The sequence below is a fragment of the Nipponia nippon genome, unplaced genomic scaffold (assembly GCF_047370975.1).
Source record: "Nipponia nippon isolate SJK-2023a ecotype South Korea unplaced genomic scaffold, ASM4737097v1 scaffold_1, whole genome shotgun sequence".
NCBI classification, from domain to species: domain Eukaryota; kingdom Metazoa; phylum Chordata; class Aves; order Pelecaniformes; family Threskiornithidae; genus Nipponia; species Nipponia nippon.
Window position 1 is genome coordinate 98,773,175 of NW_028262290.1, and position 17,001 is coordinate 98,790,175.

The following is a 17,001-nucleotide window of genomic DNA, read 5'->3' on the forward strand; positions in this document are numbered from 1 at the left end:
CAAAGAGACAATATCCAATCCAAAGAGACAGTATCCAATCCAAAGAGACAATATCCAATCCAAAGAGAAATATCACTATTCTCATCTTACAAATGGAAACTGAGATGCAGTGCTGAGATGACTTTCCCAAGGTGGGGAGGTGGATGTATAGCAGCATCAGAAGTCCCAGGTGACCCCAGTCTCGGTCTCACTTACAATCTCCATTTCTCCCCCACTCTTTGCATTTTGGTGTACAACGTATATGTGTTGAAAGGCCATATGAGCAATTTAACAAGAGCTTTCTCTGAGGTTTCACCCTATCCTGGTAAACCATGAACAGCTGTCCCACGAATTTCCATTCTTCTTTACTTTAACCAGGAACAACAAACCCATGGCTTGTATACTCTTCACCATCTGCGATGGGAGTGAGTAGTTCAAGAGGGGACCTTATTTCATATGGGGAGCTCCTTTTTTTTTTTTTCCTTCTTTTTTCTGCTTAGTTACTTCATAAACTTTAGTTCCAGTTACCACTCAGCTCTCAGTGGCATTTCTGTATCACAGAGCTGTTGCTTCATTCCAGGTTTTCAACAACTGAAATATATCATGGGATTTTGTTGTAATGCAGGAAACTGCCTTCACATTAACAATCTGCTACTTCTGTAAACAAGAAATCCACTGATGTAACATGTCAGTGTTCAACAGGAGGAGTCCTGACTACCTTAGCAAACTGATGCATTCCTCAGTGGAAAACCCGGGTGTCAGGCATACCTACATAATGACACAATTGCCTTCGCTTATTTTTATGGCAGGGGCTAGGTGCCTGTTCAGGACAGTTGGAGGCAGAGGACATGCACTGGAATCCCTCCAAGCCTGCTCTTTAAGTGCACTTTGCTACCAAAGTGCCCCGAGGTCATGGGGTTGCATGTGGGCATTTTTTTTTTCTCCCTTTAATAGCATATTAATAGCAGTATGTGTATTGTAGATGATAATATAGCTTTTTTAGCTAAGCCCACTTGTCTCTCACATAGGCCGCTTATTCTCTCCTGCTAGCACGGCTGCTTTGACTACGTAATGACAGCTGCGTGGATATATGGACTGTGGCAATGGGCTGGCAGCCACTTCATTGTCAGCTCCCCTTTGTTCTCCCAGAAAAGAGAAGGCACAATGGGGAAGGTTTCATCCACATGTCAGACATATGAGGGACAAAGGGATGACGGGAACTGACTGAACTACACAATCCAAGTCATGCCGAGAAGCGCGCTCTTTCAGCTCGGTTTAGCAACGGTGTGGTGGCTGGCCATCGCGCCGGTTGTAATTAGCCAACAAGCAATTAAGTTACGGTAAAGCCTCTGTGCTACCTTAGACCTTGCGAAAGGCCATTTCACATGGTGAGTTTTAGGGGACATATTAACCCTTTGCACCTGAGCCGCCTCTCGGGTTGGTGGTGGGTGTTCAGCGTAGGAGCAAGGCAGGGTTTGTCGGAGAGGTGGGACCTTTCCTCGGGGCAGCTCAGTCCTCTGGGGAGGAAGCAGCAGCTCTCTGGCACACACAAGTCCTTCAGCAGGTCTAAAGCGGAGAAGCGGCAGACATCAAAGTGAAATCCAGGTTGAGAACAATTGCTCTGAGATTAACTGGAAATGTGAATCAGCTAAACTGAGAGAAAATGGGGTTGGCACCTGTGGAGCAGAGGGAATGCCAGTAAAGAAACCAGTGGTAAGGTGGATGTTTCTTATGGGAAAACCAGAAGGAAGAAGTAATTTATAGCCTGTGGCACAGGTTAGTAGGAGGAGAAAAATTATATCTCATAAAACTCAGTATTTCTATTGAGTCTGCACTTTTTTTGGTGTTTGGTAGACATATAAGCCCTGTTGCAGAGTCCTCGTTTGAAAGTGTTACACTCATTCCAGTGCACAGTATTTCCTGAGAGCTTTCACCCACCACAGACAAATATGGGTCATCTTAGGGGAATCCCCTTCAGACCATCTCCCCAGCCCAGCTTACACAACCTTTTCATGAGATGCCTCTGTCTAAAGAAAGAAGCTAAGGTCACCAGAGACGAGGGGGAAAGACAAGAGGGGATGGTAAATGTGTCTGGGTTGGATTTTTCAGTAGTCTCATTTTTACTGCATTATCTCTATGTAAACTGTAAACCCTCAGGAAAGATGGCTATTAAACCTATGGAGAACATGACTGAAAAAATTTAGCATAATGATTTTCATTAGGAAGTGCCTGTTCGTCAACTGGAACTTTTTGGATGAGAGAGACAATAGAGAGGTTTGGGTTTTTTTTTTTAAGGAAGAAAAAGTGTGGTTATAATTGTTAAACTGGTGCGACAAGTGTGGTTTTGCAATTGGATGTGAGTTGTGTAACAAGTACCAGTGCAACGCTTCACAGTTAGGTAAATCTACGTTTTTGTCTGAACCAAACAGAATTCGGAATATCCTATCAAGATTTTTAATTTTGTCCTAATTTGGACCAGAAAATGTTTTAACAATGCGAAAAATCTCACACGATGGGGAAACTGTTTCCTGATGTTTTCTACCAAGGTGAAACCCTAAAGTTGTTGGTTTTTTACTTGCTATCTTTTTAATTACTTGCTATGACTCAAAAAATAAAGTTATTTGGAATTTCTCAGAGCTTTGATCTATGTAATCATGTATCTCCTACTGTTATCAAATAAAGGTATTTAGTACCTGTACTGAATTAGAAAAATTATATGTAGTTATATTTCAAATCTATCTGATGGATTGCCAGTTGTTATGGCTGTCCCAGTATTTTGAGAGATCACTGAGTTTGGATCACAGAGTTTCAGTGAACTGAAGGTAAAAGACTTAGTTCACCGGAGTTCAGTTTCCAAGTTTCATGTGAAATCCCAAGTGTTACACAGAGACTCCTGAGGCTGTGGCCTCCCACAAGAAAGCACACAGGAGAACTGGTTTATTTAGGAGAAAGTGGAAAACTTCACTCAGTTGTCAGGTCCAGAACCTTTGCTCTTAATTGTGTATGTCAGCTACGAGAAGACAAGAAAGTTACTCTGATAAAGTAATTTTTATTATGCATGTATTGGTAAATGCTGAAGATGCTGCAGTAGGGCATAAACCCTGTGTGCCTATTATAGACCTATTATTCTGATCCTTAACATTTGGTTCTCTCTACCCCTTTCCTTACTCACTGGCAGCCACAGGGACCTCTGCAAACTGATATCAAAAATTCTGTGCCGGGAGCACTGGTTTCCCATGTCCCCAGACCGTGAGGTCTATCCAAGGGTGGCATCCCAACGGTATGGGATCCCTGTTCAGCTTTGAAACAAGGCAATGGTTTTATTAGTCTTGGGTGCCTGGCTTCAAAACGATGTCCCTTCTGCTTAGCTTCAAGAGGCTGGGGATAAGTCACACAATTGAGTACTTCAGTCTTTGGAAATAAAATTCTCCAAGAGCTGTGCTGTTAGGTGTAATGCAGCCAAAGAAAAGGGCATAGCTATAGTAATGATCATATTATACTACTATACTATGCTATTGCAGGGAGCTAATATGAAACAAAAATGGATTATACGGAAAGTGTGTTACTGGAGATATTACTTTCTCATGGAAATGTATTTTTTAATAAAATTACATTCCTGATGCCATTTATACTGGGGTAATGCTAATTACAGAGCAGAGCTTACTCTGCTCTGGCATGAGGCTTCCTCCAGTCTGTACAAAATCCCTATGAGATGAGATGCATGTGAGATGCCAAAGAGAGGCTCAACCGTCTTGAAATTGGTATTTGGATTTGTGGGTTCAAAAGCATTTGCTGCTTTGTAAAGAGGAGGAGGTATTAAAAAAAAGTGCAGTTGCAAATAGCTGAAAAGTAGGCTGTAGTCTAATAAAAAAAAAAAAACTAAAAAGATGATACAAAAGGTAGAGAAATTGGAAAAATAGTGTAAAAACGAAATCCTAGTGAAAAAATTGCATGTACCTAGATGCAGAGGATGGCCCAGCAGATCAGTAGTGGCATGTGACGGGGCACTGTGTTTCTTACCCTAACGTCCAGCCACCTCTGAGACTGAGTCCGTCCCTTGGACTATGAAAGGTACCTACACGGTTTTTGTTGTTTGTGCATAGGTGTAGCATCCCCCGGCCAGCACAGTGTTGTACCCGTGCAGAGGAGAGCTGTGAGAGAGCGAGCTGCTTCACACTTCAATATGATCTCAGAGGCTGAACTGAAAAAAACCACCTTCAGTTTAACCAAAACCTGTTTTCAGTATATTTTTCAGGCTAACAGTGACAGGCATCCCACATGCTGGCAGGCATCCGCTTCTGCCTGCCCAAAACCGCAAAGAATTCTAGGGAATTAGGGAATTTGTTGCCTGCCTGATCTTTTCTGCACACTTAAGCTATACATAGCAGCATTAGCTTGAGGTCATTTAAGTCTCCTTCATATCACTGGAACGTTTTTCTTTTCCAATATTAACAAGGGTGACACTGCGGACAGGGTTTGGTCTCCACTGTTTTGCACAGAGATTTAAGGTACGTTCACAAATGTGTTGCTGTTGCTAATCCAAACAGGGCAGAAAGTCAGCCCCTGGGCTTGGATCGAAATCCACTGGGAACAGCGACCGGAGTGAGACTCTGGCCTCTTGCCTTTCCCTCTGCTTGGTCCTCATCAAAGCCCTGGTTCACTGAAGCACTTGGAAATGTACTTAAAAACGAACTACACTTTAGTTCAAATATTGTAAGGATGTGCTTGAATCCAGATAGTTTAGGAAAAATTAATTTGAGTTGTTTGGCTAGTTTAGGCTGATTGCGCCAAACTGCACAAACTCAGTTGGGTAGCTGTGTCCTACTATGGGTTTTGTTTTGCTGATTTATATTTCAGTGACCATAAATAAATAAATAAATCCTTGTTCTATCTCTGAAGTAGAAAGCCTCTTCAAATTGTGTGTGCATACTTGCACTTTCTATAATTCTACTTAGAAGATAAAATCAAATTTATTTTTAGACATCTAAAATAAGACAACTTTTCTGTCTTTATAAGTTTGTGATTATTGTTGAGAATCAGGAAGACATTTTTCGAGTGTACTATAGATGACACACTCATCTCATGTTCATATTTAAGATGACATGCTCATCTTCCTGCTGTACTTTAAATCACTTCTTAAGAATACGATTTTGGGAAAAAGATATTTCATTGCATGGAGAAATAATCCTTTCCAGAAATGAGAATTCCAATAGTTTACAGAGGAAATTCCTATTAAGCAAAATGTTCTATAGATGAGCACTCGAAGGAAGCTACCCTGAAAATGTATTGTTCATATTTGAACATATTATCTAATCGCAATCTAATCTGAAGATATTAAAGTAATACATTATATGGCCTGAAAATTAATGTGTGACGTATGTATCGAAACAGACATTTGCATGCCAAATACAGTAGCAGATTTTAAAAAATAAATACTATTTTAATGAATATAAATAAATGACTAATTTGGTAAAATGTTGCTGTGGAATTATAGCTGGTTAGTTACATATATAACGATACATTTTTTTAAAATATGTCTTTTAAAAATAAATAGCTGTAACTAAAATAATTCATTAAGAGTAAGTAGTCTTGAAATATACGGCTCTGGTTTTTGTCAGGTTTATTCAAATAAATTCCCAAATACTTTGCAAATTGGGTTAAATGTCTAGAAGCCAGTATTATACCTCCGATCTGACAAAGAAATGCCTGTCTCCCTGCGAATAAATAATACTGCTCTTCTCTGTATCTATCCCAGTCTAGCAAAGCTTGCTTTTATTTCAGGAATCTTGTTCCATTTCTAATTCCAAAGTGAGCCGGGTTGACGAACCAAGGGCAGACTTAGAATATTATGGATTTTTTTCCACCTTGGTTGATTAACCTCATACATTTTATTTGAATAATGTCTAAAAGCTCTAATTAGCAATGGCTAATCTGCCCCCCAGATGCTTGCTATTGATTTTGCCTGCAGTAAACTAATCTAATTGCCCTCCTTATCAGAGATAGGGTGGGTACTGAAATAACCAACTTGTCCGTGGGCCTGTGAGAGCCATCAGAGTAGCAGTGGGGAATGGGGTGACTCTGTGGGGCACCAGAAAACAGCTGGGCCATAGAGTTGGGTAAAGAGAGGATTTACCCTGCGTGCTGAGCCAGTGGGGAGCAAAGTCCTGGAAAGGCAGCGCTGCTGTCGGTGAGGGCTCGGATGTCATCCCGCTCCCGTATCAAGAGAAGAGTCAAACCCAGAAGGGAGATGAGAAGGGTGACTTTGTTGGTCCTTGTGCCAGGGGAGAAGAGGAGGCTTAGCCAACAACGGTTCACTGATTGAAATGCCTTTCGGGTCTGGGGGCTTTAGTGCCACACCCAGAGTGATAGTGTTCACATAACCATAAGATGACATCTATTATTGCTTCCTTTGATAGCATTGTGTTTACGGAGGCTTTGATATTGTCTATAAAAACTAATGCTCCGTTGAAACTTGGCTGTTAAAAAGCAAAAAGCAAACTCTCAGCCTAAAAGCAAAGTGTTTTCTTCAACAAAATGTGAAGACCCTTTATTTTTTTTTTTTGTTACCTATTTGTAAAAATATCTCAAAAGACAAGTTCAGGCAGATTTATTTTGCATTCTAGTAGAGCAAAAATGCTGTTTTCTTTTTTGAAACTGCATTTCAGAAGTGATCAGTCAATGATATGGACTTTTTCTGATATTTAAAATGAGGTATCAGTATGTGAGTTATAGCGATGCATTGCTTTTTCATTGATAGCCTCACGTGGATTGCAGTTTCTGGTTTTATTTAAGTTGCAGTAGGATAGGTTTATGTATTTATTATCCCTGTAAAAATGATATTAATAAATTATCCTAAGTAGCTCAACCAGTTTTTTTCCCCTGAAATAGTCCTATTATTGATTTGTCAGGGCAGTAAGCTATCACGCTCCTCTCAGTACCTATTCTTTTTCTTTTAGCTTTCTGCACTGAGTATGTGTTTTGGAAACAATCCAGCCTGATCCTACAAATCCTGTTTGTCTGTGTGGTTTGTTTTACAAGAGCACTCACATGAGATAGGGGTGCGGGGGGCTCTTTTGCCTTTTTTGCCTGAAAAGTCAATAAATGATTGGCAGATCCTGACTCACTTTTTGCTGTGTGTCCTTGGACTGCCACGCGGTATGGTTGCCACAGTTACATCCAGCCAACATCACGAATACTCTAACGCTTACCTCTACCACATCTTTTCTGCATCTTCTAGCAAACTGTTTGGAAGAAGAAAAAGAAGGTTGGCTTTTTAGCGTTACTGCTGATGCAGTGTGGTGTTCTTGCTGCATGGTGACTGTCTGCCTTGGGCTGGCAGCTAGTCCCCATCCAAAGGGATGCTGCCAGCTTTAGAGGTTTCCATAGAGTAGTTGTTCTTGGAGGTTCAATTTTCACTGTGGTAAGAGATTGCTTTTCTGTCCGGCTTGTGGTAGGTTTGGGAAGGAAGGCGCCCTTGTCTTCTGCAGGCTTTGTTTTGGTGGGCAGTGCACCAGTACTGCAATGTCTGCCAAGAAGTGGTGGTGGTATTAAAGTGTTTATGGGGTCAGATGTTCGTTACATTGCTAGATGCAGGAACTAGCAATTTGTGAACCACAACAATGAAATGGGAGACACCAGTGGGGAGCTAAGGAAAGGCCTAATAAGGACAGGTTACATAGACTACATCAGCTGACATATTGGAGCATATCAGAAGCAGGCCCTTAGGAGAAATTTAAGCATGGAGACCTCTCATTTTGGGAGACCTTACAAAACACAGTGTACTGCACTGGTTGCCTGTCCAATAGCTGGTGGAGGACGGGTGCCAGAAGGCTTGACTAAAGGGGGGAGAAGAAGGAGAGACTGGACTAGAAAGCTTTGAATTTAGAAATTGGATGTTTGTGTTTGGCCCAACTACAGATGGGGAGTGAGCAGTGAGGTTTGGTGAAGGGAATTTTAACAGGCTCAAATGCAGATGAAAGGCAAACAGTTCTGACAGTTGTCTCTAGCGTGGACTGAAATTGAGTGGTGCATGTGGAAGAGCCCCAAAGATGTTTCAAGAACAAGGCAGAATAAATGAAGGCCCAAACACGAGACGTATTTGTGAGGATGAAACCCAAAGGGTGGCTTTTGGATGATGTTGAGACTGAAGAAGCATCAGGGTTCAGGATATGGGCAGACTTTGTGGAGGAAAAGAGAGGAGTGAGTCAAAAATTAATTTGGAGGAAGCTGGAGCAGGAAGGGCTGAATGAAGCAGGTCAGTGAAAGCTGACGGGAAGATGTACGATACAGAGGCAGGGCTGAGAATGGGGAATTATCGTAGTGGCAAAAGGCCGTATGTATGAATCATCAGCCTAGAAAACAGTACCCAAACATATGAGGGCAAGTTAGATTCGCCAGAAAGGGAGGGTGAAGTGACAACAGCAAAAATCCTGGAAAGATAAGCATGGTGGAAAGGGCAGCTTTTCAAGCACGGGCATAAAGGCATTTAGTGGTTAGGAAGAGGAGAACTTGATTGCTATCTCCTGTTCTGAGCATAAGGAGGATTGCTAATGAGTAAAATATTTCGAAATGGAAGAAAATGTTGAAAGCAACAAAGTCAGTCATATTCTGAGCGAAGCCAGGGAGTCCTGCCAGAGAAACGGAGGAGCCAATGCAGTGAGTTGTCTCCTTGGTTATTCTTCTCTCTCCTTGGCATTATGCTTGCTGTTTGTGAAGGCTCCTTCCAGGCTGCTCGATTTCAGCAAAGAGACCGAGAGTCGAGGCCTTTCTCTCAGATGTAAAATCCGGGCAGGCTGGAAAATTGCGCAAGCCCTAGAAGTGCCGTGGAGGCTGGAAGGGGCTGACGATCGGCTGCGGTGCTGTGGAGTTGTTTAAGGCCTCTGATGGGAATTTTCCCTCTTTCCACAGTATATTAATAGCATAAACCTCCTTAGCTCTTTCGGGATCTCTGGAAATAGATGAGTAGTCAGCGTACGTACTGACAGCACGTACGCTGATTGAGTAGTGGTTTAGTGTGTTATGCGTGTTTATTATTCAGCTTCCACCCTGTGATGCTGTGCCAGAGGAACAGAAAGAGCTGCTGCAGCTGGAGAGAGGGGGGAAGAGAGAGGGAGAATGAGGGGGATGGGATGAAATGAGAGAGCGAAAGGTACAGAGGGAATGGGTAGGGTTGGGTAGAAAGCAAAAAGGAGTCTGGAGAACCTTCGGTGTGAGAAACATTAAAAGCCCAGCCAGTGGAAGCTAAGGGAATATAAAAGAAAAGTATGAGCTATGAGAGGGAAATACGTAATAGCACTGCAGAGGAAATTGAATTTATTGTTACTCGGTGTGGGTGGCTATATTTCCCATCCCCTTGTCTTCACTTGGATACAGTTCTTCTGAGTGATGAGGTAACCTCAGCCAATGAGGATAAATTCAAGATCCATGGTATTGTTAGAGCCTCTTCTGGAGGTGCATTTCTTGTCTTGCTTTTGAGAATTAGGATAGTTACTTTTAAATAATGGGAGTGGGATTTCACTATAAAATGCCGCTTTAAATAAGCTACAACTTTGTGCAGCGGATAGCTGTAAAATAACAGCCCAGGCAAGGAAGATGATGTACGTGAGGAGAGGACAGCAAGGAGAGGGTGAAATTCTGAAAAGAAGCCTTCGTGTTTCTTTTCCTAAGCTAATAAATGTTTCGCTGGTAACCATATTGCTTCTCTGTGTGGTCTGGTATGCCATTTGTTTTCTCTTCACAAGTCATGCTGCAGGGAGTGCAAACTGAGCAGTGAAGTCAGTTCTGAATGGTGTTAAGAAAATGCATCTTGGTGTGCCTCAGATATTTTTAAGTGTGTTCATGTGTACCCTCTTGAGGCTACAGGTTCTCTGGGGCACAAACTGGGGCTTTTTCCCTGTTTGGGCTATTTTCAATGACCTGTTCGTGCTGCCCATATATAAAGATCTGCGATTCCTAGTTCTGCAGAGGAAAAGCAGGACACCTGGCATTTGGCAGTGAGCACCTTAATGTCTCACCAGAACAGGCTGCAGCAGTTTAGCACAGATTAATGAACACTTTCTTCCTTCTACCCTGAAGTAAAACCTGCTAATTTTGATCACATCACTGTGGACAGTGGCAGTCTGGGTCCTGCAGTCCTTCATATTGATGCCATCATTCTCCTTTTTGGCCTCCTCAACTTTCACATTCCCTCCATGCAAAATACCACTGCAAAGATTTATCTTCTGAAATCTGCTGCTCTTCTCATGTCAGTCTCCTCCTCAAATCCCTCCACAGTTTATGTCCTTCATCACGTCAAATTCAAGTGTCCTTGCTACTTGTTCTTTATTTCACTGCCCTTGCCTAATTCATTGCACTGATCTGGCTGTATTTCTTAGGAAATAATGTTGCCGCTCTACATCTATATAAATTTTGAACCCGCTTAATGATTTCAGCCAAATTTGACAGAACAGTGGATATCTCCAAGATCAGATGCTTCTACAGGTGTTGTGTAAATAGGTGGCCAAGTGAAGGAGAGAGTCCATGTTACTGATGTTATGGAAGGAAAAGGGAATCTGTTGGACTCCAGTGGATCTCTCACATGACAGCTCTTGCACCCCAGGCTTCCTCAGTTCTGGCACCTGGTTATTAGCTTTTTATTTTTCTGAGGTCTGACACTCCCTTGCCACCTGCATCTTGCCTTCCCAAATTCCCGGGCAAAGCGCCTTGCCGTGCCCTTCCATCGCGTTCCTCGGTAGAAGATGGCTTTCCTGAGTTGATTCGGTCCATGTCCCTCCAAACTGTTCGCTGTTACCGGGGTGCTGTTCAAAACAAAACATTTGTGGCAGCTGAGGGGAGGATGCAGCACACCTTTTGCTATCACCTGACAGCTTCCCCACCTCGTCTTTCAGATTTCCCACTTCCCTGGCTTGCTCCTTTGTTTTTCTGCTTAATGTACAGGTACATAGCAATTTGCATGCTGTGATGTATGTTTTAAAGAGATTAAGCCCCTTAGTGTGGATCCAGTTATACTGAAACACTTTGAGCTGTAAAAAGTCTTCTAGGCCAGGCTACAAGAGGAGAGCTTTGACAGCACAGCTGTACACGTTTGCAAGCTTCACTTATTATTGTTTGTTCCTGCCCCAATATTTCCAGCATTATCTATCTATCTGTTTACATATAAAGTGCTTGCCAAGTCTGCCTGCATCTGCTTTGCTGTATGGCCATCTTGGTAAAAAATCGTAGCCCCAAATGAAGTAGTTTTACTACAGCAAATGCTATCCTCTGCACCAGGGACTCTGCATCCATTTGGAAAAAGCACTCGTGTATTGTTGGAGGAAGACTGTTCTCTTGTCTCACGTAAGCACAACTAACTTCCCTGTGCTTCAGACAAGGGGATCAACTTTTGGGCAAGGCTAAGCCCTGCTCTCTCCAGGTCCCTGAGAAAAAACACTCCCAAAATAAAGCTTTGGTATATTGACCTGACTCCTGTGCCTCGTTGCCTTGTGCACATTTATTCATTTCAGTAATAGACGCAGAAAAGGAAAAGCACTTAGATAGCTACTGTGAAAATGAGTGTATTAAACCCCTCAATTGAAAGGAACATATGGAGAAAAGAGATGAAACAGATCCCCCTCCAAAAGGCCATTATTTGGCTGCACCTCAGAAGGAAATAGTGTGCCAGCTGCTGCTGTAACCCTGGAGGAAAAAACATTTTGCAGTAACATGGAGGCGGGGGAAAGACTAATGGAGTCCCTTAATAAACATGGTCTTGTCCGTAGTAAGGAGAGGAGAAAGGGAGCGCTGGATTGAAATGAAATCACTGCAGCGTAAGAGGCGTGTGATCTTGCTCTTCACTTGACTCCTTAGTCCTGCAGCCGTAGGAGCTCGGTGAGCTGTGCGATGGGTACTCGTTGTTCAGCACAGGGAGCAGTCCTCAGCACTTATCCATGCTTATGGAAAGCTCACAGCACCTCTGGAAGCCCAGCAAGGTCCTTACCCTAGTTTTAGAAATAACCGAAGTGAATTGCTCAAGGTAACGCACAGCGTAGCTGTGTGGCACAGCAGCCGCAGCAAAACGGCACGCCGCTCTTGGATAGGTTGAAAATCCTCCCAGTGCAGAGCAGTGCCATGTGAAGGTGGTAGCAGAGGTCCAGAAAGCAGCAAAGCCAAGCTCGAGTGCTCAGGTGGGCTACTCACCAACGTGGCTGCACTGCTTCCAGTTCTGGGCACTTGCTCTATCATTTTCACAGGGGAGATAGGCCCTGAGACCCAGTTACAACCTGCAAAGCCGCTGCTGCAGCCGCTGGGCAGCAGCTGCCTGGCAAGAGGCTGCTGCTGTTACCTATTCGTACAGCCTCAGCACCACGGGCATCGCGCCAGTGCCACCGGGTGTGCAAGAAACGGGGATGTAAAGACATCATTTTCTCCTCTTTTTGAGCAAGGTTGCTATATCATAGAATCTTTGAGAGAAAGAGGTTAGGTGGACTGAAACTCATTATCAGGGCAAGAGGGGGGAATCCTTCTGGTGATGAGAAGGGCTTCAGTGCATTCCCGTCCTCACTGGGATAAGGTTATGTTACGATGTTATTACAGCAAGACGTCAGATTAGCTGAAAATATCCACTGCCACGCAATTTTGCAAAGCCTTGGCTTGGGAAGCAATACTTGTTTTTCTTCAGTAAATCCATAAAGAATAAATTCAGGAAGTTCCTTTAAAATGATAAACTCTCTAATGTAAAAGTGTGTTCAGCGGGAGGAAAGAAGAGCCCTAGTATCACACTGAAAAGTGAAATTTAACTTTGTAAAGTGTTTCTTCAAATGTAGTTTAACAGAATATATGTTTATTTCTTCCAAAATGTCAAAAGTTTGTATTTATAAGAGGCAGCGCAGCATATTATTCCCTAGACAATAAGTAACAAAACGCAAATTAAATAATTTTTAAAAATCACAACCATTTTATGAATACTTCTATTAAAAAGATTAGCAAATGCTACGCAACCCCCAAAGCAAACAGCCAAATACGGTAGGGTATGTTTGTGTGTGTGTGAAAGTGTCAGTATTTTCTAGCTGCTATTAACTCTTTCAGATACTAAATGGCAGCATTTCAAGCCTGTTACACTCCTTTTCTCCTCCATCCTCCAGTAAGCACTACTGGGGGTCTCTGTCTCTGCCAGGAATGGAAATTCTCTTGGTGAAAGAACCTTCACCAATATGCCTAGTGAAAAGTACAACTAATGCAGAGCATGCTGAGTAGTAGGTAAAATCAGCCAGAATTTACCTATCAAAGTCAGGCGGTTTCAAGTTGACACAAAGCTCTGGTAGCTTACACAAAAAGAAACAGAGTGAGGCAGAGCTGAGGGTGAGGGAGGCTGCAGAAATTCTTCCACCACCCAAATTAATGAGTGGAGAGTGAAGACGTCTTTTTTTTTTTTTTTTTTTTTTTACCCAAGAGGGCAGAGTTGCTTTAAGATGATTTGTTGGGTGACAGTCTTGAAGGGACTTTAATAGTTTTTAACTTATTCTTCGTGCTCGTAAATTCCATTAATATCTTTCTCACCTGGAGGCAAGTGCAGTGAAATTGTGTAGTTATTTGGTGTCATTCAGCTATGAAGGGTCTGTAAGTATCTTATTAGACCAACCTATTTTTTTTTAAGATTTTCTTTTAATAGAAGAGAATTTTTTCTGCATAAATAATGTATGTCTTTATTGGATGCACTCTACTATAGTGCATAAAACTAGATAAACCCCACCCCAACACACACCGAGCAAATATTACTCTAAATCTTAAACTATCTAAATTTGCCTGGTGTGAGTGTGCCAACTGAAGCCAGCTCCTCTCTAATCAGTCTGCATTGTGGATTTCAGTGCATTCAAGACAAGCTGTAGGACCGCAAAGCTCCCGAGATTAAAACTCTGGACATTTCACATTCATGAAGCATTTAATGTGCTTCGATTTTTGTCACTTGGGACATAATGCACAAACTAAAGTCAGGGTGACCCCACAGGCCAGGTTCCTATGGAGCCATTACAATGTATTTGTTCTGTAATCCTCAAAACTAGGAGGGATTTATACAATAGACTAATGGCTTCAAAGGAGTCAGTTCAGCCTTCTGGGTGGAAAAGTCCACTTTTTAACCCTTGCAGTGCTGGCTCCTTGCCAGGGGCACCCACCTAAGCAGTGGATGAACCCCCCAGGTCTTGGTGGGGAAGACACACAAGGTCTGGTGTCTGGGGTGGGGATAGTGAAGCTGTGATGAGACCTCGGAGAAAATTGGGGGTGAGGATGCATCTTTTTCGGATCCGCACCTGAGCCATTTGCACCTCTGTTCCCAGTGCTCAGTATAGCTCTGTAGAAATCAGTTAAGACAAATATTATTGTGCATAAGTCTAAACACCTTCTCAAGAGCCTGAAAGGCCAGAAAGACCACTTTTTTTTCAGTCTGCGTGGTGCACAGCAGTAATTCTTATAGCTTTTCATAAAACGTTTATGAAATGGCATTCCCTTTTTTTTTTTTTCTTAACAAAGATGGCCTGCAAGGTCAAGGCAACACAGAAAATTTCCCCAGCTCCAGCTGATATATATTTTACCTGAGTAAGATTTCTAACATTTCTACCACTTGCTTTCCTAGGTAGATTTAATCATTATGAAAGGTGGGTTGGTACCTGAGAGACTGCTATCCTTTATTAATCTGCTTAGCAGGTGCAGCACTGATGTAACTGGGAGAAAACATCCAATGCCATTCTACTAATGAACTTCTGTGTCTTCCCAAAAGGTCTTCCTCATCAGATGGGCTTGCCTCACATCGTCCTTGGTCCTTTAAGGAGATGGTCCGTGCGCGAGGCACGCCAGATGCGGCTGGACATCTTGCAGCTTGGAGATCTTCCTCGTAAGTACTGTTCTGAGACCAGCACCTGCACCCTTGCTTCACTGATACTGCTGCATAAGTGCTAGCTGTTGCTGAGGTCAAAAAAACTTCTTTGAAAGGTTCTATTCTTCAGGCTTTGTAGTGGCTGAAATAGATCACATGTTAACTATTGGGTAGCCCAAGTGAAATGAAAGGGTGTAATAAGAGCCATATGTATACTAGGAATACAAGTTCCAGGATTGTCAATCCGCTTATATAGTAAAATCTTAAAAAATATCTTGTTTTAAGAAAAGGTATAGCAAATAAGCTGGGAAATTGAAGGTTGAGATGCCGTTCAACTTCTGGTTCATTTTTCTTGCCCATCAGTCTTTCCACTCATAACTTGGGAATCATTTTCAGTGTGGACAATTCTTTCAAAAGAGCACTGTGTGTGCTTTATTCTGCAGGTTCTCCTGGCAATAACAAAAATTGAAGACCTCAGGTGTCAAATATGGTGTGCAGTGATCGTATATGAAAGGGTTAACCAAGACAGCCAGGAGAGAGTTACCTGCTTTATTACTGACACTAGTTGAGTCCACACGATCGGTCCTAGGGCCTTCTTGGTAGTGGTACCCAAGTAACTGGAATAATTCTTTCTCAAGTTTTTATGTGCTTTGAGGTCATGTTACATGCAAGACTTCTGGTATGAAATGACCTGTTTGATTTTTAACTTAAAGTCTGAGATTCATCTTGCAAACCATGCAGCTGCATCTTGTTAGTTTGGCCGCAGTGATAACTGTAGGTAGATCCTTGGTGCTTCTGCCCTAGCACTGCTGGTTTGCAGAAATACTGCTGCCTGTGATAGGAGCATTACCGTATAACTGTTACCAGGGGTGGGGTTTTGACATGAAGATATACTTTGGGCATAAACACTTCAGAATGGTACTGCACTAGGCTGTTGCTTTCCATGTGAGTCTGTTTAGTTGCAGCACAATCGTTATTGCTGGATTTCATATTACAGTTATAGGCTACTCACAGTCAGCTGTAACTGCAGCACAGGATTGTGTTTATATTGACAATCAAGCCGGCGCGCTGGATGGAAAATTTTATTGCTTTACTGTAATTTTCAATAATGGACCAACACCCAATATCTGTCTTTGAGATGCACGTCTAAGGAAATGTAACAAATTCTTTAACTGCTTCTCCTGCCTTCATTAAAGACTGAGAAGCTTCAAGGGTTTGGCGGCTGAGATCTTTGTTACCCAATTAATGATTTATGAGGAAGGCTTTTTACCAAAGTGCACCTCCTTCTACCAGCAGACATATGTAATCTATATAAGCAGTGGCTATAAAGTCTTGTCAACTCCTTTTTTTTTTTTTTTTTTTTTTAATCGCTGTTATGATATTGCCTTAAAGCTTCACCCGAGACTGGAGCCTAGCTGAGTCTGGTGCAGGCATGAAATAAAAAATGGTCTTTGTCTCAGGAAATGTACAACCTAAAAGGCTAAGTAAGGAAAGCATTGCCAGCAAAAAAACAAAAACCCTCAATTTCCAGGGGGAACTTGAAGTATAGATCTTGTACAAAGCCACACAGGAAATCTTCTACTGGGAGGGTTATCACATGTTACCATGTGCTACTTCAGGATTAATCCTAATGTATGAAGAAAGAAATAATGACGGGTCTCAGGTTTATGAGATTTGGCTGTAGTGATATCTCTAGATAGTCCAACAGATGAAATTAGGCTTGGGCTTCTGCCATCTTTAGGCAAAAGAAGAAATGGCTCCATACGACATACAAGATATAACATAGCCGCCTTTGACGCTTGTAGGCGGTAGATGTGTAAAATCTCTGATGATCGGGGAGAAAATGGTCCGTAGGTGAGAGCACCTCTCTGAAGCTGGCAGACTGGCAGCCAGAGGCTGTGTTTCCCACCTGAGCTGCGGACTGGCCACAGTGTTCGGCGTGCCCGGCTCTGCGCTCTCCTGGGAGCTGTCTGGCTACGTGTCATTTTCTGTGTCTGCCAGCTACATCACAGATCCAAATGCAAAATCCACTACTCGGGGACATTATGTGGATTTGTGACACTACCCGTGGGACTTTGGATCCATAAACCAATGAATGGATTACAATGAGGCATAAATATAGTATTTTCATGGATGACATATAATCCTACTCAATTATTGTTCCTGTCATGTAAAGG

At 42.5% G+C, this 17,001-nt stretch overlaps 1 long non-coding RNA gene across 1 annotated transcript in view; it reads left to right on the forward strand.

Moving 5' to 3' along the window:
- The window catches only part of LOC148057508 (uncharacterized), a 90,596-nt gene extending 75,753 nt beyond the window's left edge, over positions 1–14,843 (forward strand). The window contains exon 3 of the long non-coding RNA XR_015702347.1: positions 14,729–14,843. This is a non-coding gene — a long non-coding RNA (uncharacterized LOC148057508). The remainder of the gene's footprint in view (positions 1–14,728) is intronic.
- The last annotated feature ends 2,158 nt before the right edge of the window (positions 14,844–17,001 follow it).